Source organism: Grammomys surdaster, unplaced genomic scaffold (genome assembly GCF_004785775.1).
Source record: "Grammomys surdaster isolate TR1022 unplaced genomic scaffold, NIH_TR_1.0 125243, whole genome shotgun sequence".
Classification (NCBI taxonomy): Eukaryota; Metazoa; Chordata; class Mammalia; order Rodentia; family Muridae; genus Grammomys; species Grammomys surdaster.
The window spans coordinates 460,356-463,993 of NW_021620131.1; positions in this window are offsets into that span (position 1 = coordinate 460,356).

A 3,638-nucleotide genomic window follows, 5' to 3' on the forward strand; every position below is an offset into this window, starting at 1 on the left:
ATCTCACTCCCTAAGCCCCAGAAATACATCTGGGAGCCAGGGACATCTAGGGCACAGCAGCTACCCAAACCCTGCCCCTCCGGAATTCCACTTCCCTTCCGCCCCTGCCTGGTCCCTGGGACTGGAGCAGACACAGAGTAGGTCTGCTCCTGTCCTGTGGAGAAACTGAATCCTGAGTCATCGAGAAGTCACTACACTCAGAGCAGCTGAAACTGAATTCTGAGTCATCAGGGACCCACTGCACTCAGAGCAGCTGGAGCCACTGCACTCAGAGCAGCTGACACAGAGTTGGTCTGCTCCTGTCCTGTGGAGAAACTGAATCCTGAGTCATCTAGGAGCCACTGCACTCAGAGCAGCTGAAACTGAATCCTGAGTCATCGAGAACCCACTGCACTCAGAGCAGCCGAGGAGCCACTGCACTCAGAAGGATTACCAGAGCCAAGAGGTGGCCTGAGTCCCAGGAGTTCTTCCACCCGGGAGATTAGGGGCATAAGACCACAGAGACCTCTGGACTCCGAGGAGCTCTGCAATAAGCAAGATAACTGGAAATACAGATTCCAATCTTACACAGAGAGGGCAGGTACCACTAGAGTTACCCAGATGGCGAAAGGCAAGCACAAGAACATAAGCAACAGAAACCAAAGTTTCTTGGCATCATCAGTGCCCAGTTCTCCCAATATAGCAAGCCCTGAACACCCCTTCACACCTGAAAAGCAGGATTCAGAATTAAAATCACTTCTCATGATGATGATAGAGGATTATAAGAAGGAATTAAGTAACTCCCTTAAAGAAATACAGGAGAGTACAAGTAAACAGATAGAAGCCCTTAAAGAGGAATCACAGAAATCCCTTAAAGAAATGCAAGAAAACACAAAGAAGGAATTAAACAAAAACATTCAGGATCTGAAACTGGAAATAGAAACAATAAAGAAAGTTCAAAGGGAGACAACCATGGAGATAGAAAACCTAAGAAAGAGATCAGGAGTCACAGACGCAAGCATCACCAACCGAATACAAGAGATAGAAGAGAGAATCTCAAATGCAGAAGATACGGTGGAAAATATTGACACAGTTGTCAAAGAAAATGAAAAAAGCAAAAAACTCCTAACTCAAAACATCCAGGAAATTCAGGACACAATGAGAAGACCAAACCTAAGGATAATAGGTATAGATGAGAATGAAGATTCCCAACTTAAAGGGCCAGTAAATATCTTCAACAAAATCATTGAGGAAAATTTCCCTAACCTAAAGAACAAGATGCCCATAAACATACAAGAAGCCTACAGAACACCAAATAGACTAGACCAGAAAAGAAATACCTCCCGTCACATAATAATCAAAACATCAGATGCACAAAACAAAGAAAAAATACTAAAAGCAGTAAGGGAAAAAGGTCAAGTAACATATAAAGGCAGACCTATAAGAATTACACCAGACTTCTCACCAGAGACTATAAAAGCCAGAAGAGCCTGGACGGACATCATACAGACCCTAAGAGAACACAATTGCCAGCCCAGATTACTATACCCAGCAAAACTCTCAATCAATATAGATGGTGAAACCAAGATATTCCATGACAAAACCAAATTTGCACAATATCTTCCCACAAACCCAGCACTTCAAAGGATAATGGATGGAAAACGCCAACACAAGGAGGGAAACTACAACCTAGAAAAAGCAAGGAAATAATCTTCCAACAACCCCAAAAGAAGATAACTATACAAACATAACTTTACCTCTAATAACAAAAATAACAGGAAGCCACAATCATTTTTCCTTAATATCTCTTAACATCAATGGTCTCAATTCCCCAATAAAAAGACGCAGACTAGCAGACTGGATACACAAACAAGACCCAGAATTTTGCTGCATACAAGAAACACACCTCAGTGACAAAGACAGACACTACCTCAGAATAAAAGGGTGGAAAACAATTTTCCAAGCCAATGGTCCCAAGAAACAAGCTGGAGTAGCCATTCTAATATCAAATAAAATCGACTTCCATCCAAAATTAATCAAAAAAGATAAGGAAGGACACTTCATACTCATCAAAGGAAAAAGCTACCAAGGTGAACTCTCAATTCTGAACATCTATGCCCCAAATGCAAGGGCACCTACATACATAAAAGAAACTTTACTAAAGCTCAAAACACACATTACACCTCACACAATAATAGTGGGGGATTTCAACACCCCACTCTCAGCAATGGACAGATCATGGAAACAGAAACTAAACCGAGACACTTTGACATTAACAGAAGTTATGAACCGAATGGACTTAACAGACATCTATAGAACATTTCATCCTAAAACAAAAGAATATACCTTTTTCTCAGCACCTCATGGTACCTTCTCCAAAATAGACCATATAATTGGTCACAAAACAAGCCTCTACAGATACAAAAAGATTGAAATAATCCCTTGCCTCTTATCAGATCACCATGGAATAAGACTGGTCTTTAATAATGACAAAACCAATGGAAAACCCATGTGCACATGGAAACTGAACAACTCTCTACTCAATGATGACTTGGTCAAGGAAGAAATAAAGAAAGAAATTAAAGACTTTTTAGATTTCAATGAAAATGAGGACACATCATACCAAAACTTGTGGGACTCCATGTAGGCAGTGCTAAGAGGAAAACTCATAGCTCTAAGTGCCTACAAAAAGAAACTGGAAAGAGCACACACTAACAAGTTGACTGCACAACTAAAAGCCCTAGAACAAAAAGAAGCAAATACACCCAGGAGGAGTAGAAGGCAGGAAATAATCAAACTCAGGGCTGAAATCAACCAAATAGAAACTGAAAGAACAATACAAAATATCAATAAAACCAGGAGTTGGTTCTTTGAGAAAATCAACAAGATAGATAAACCGTTAGCCAGTTTAACCAGAGGGCACAGAGAGAGTATCCAAATTAATAAAATCAGAACTGAAAAGGGAGACATAACAACAGAAACGGAAGAAATTAAAAAAATCATCAGATCCTACTACAAAGGCCTATACTCAACAAAACTGGAAAACCTGGATGAAATGGACAATTTCCTAGACAGATACCAGGTACCAAAATTAAACCAGGAGCAGATAAACCATCTAAATAGTCCCATAACCCCTCAGGAAATAGCAGCAGTCATTAAAAGTCTCCCCACTAAAAAAAAGCCCAGGACCAGATGGTTTTAGTGCTGAATTCTATCAGACCTTCAAGGAAGACCTAATACCAATTCTCTTCAAACTATTCCACAAAATAGAGACAGAAGGAACACTACCCAATTCGTTCTATGAAGCTACAATTACACTCATTCCCAAACCCCACAAGGACCCAACAAAGAAAGAGAACTTCAGACCAATCTCCCTTATGAACATCGATGCAAAAATACTCAATAAAATTCTAGCAAACCGAATCCAAGACCACATCAAAACAATCATCCATCATGATCAAGTAGGTTTTATCCCAGGAATGCAGGGATGGTTCAATATTCGGAAATCCATCAATGTAATCCACTATATAAACAAACTTAAAGAAAAAAACCATATGATTATCTCACTAGATGCTGAGAAAGCATTTGACAAAATTCAACATCCCTTCATGATAAAAGTCTTGGAAAGATCAGGAATTCAAGGCCCCTACCTAAACATA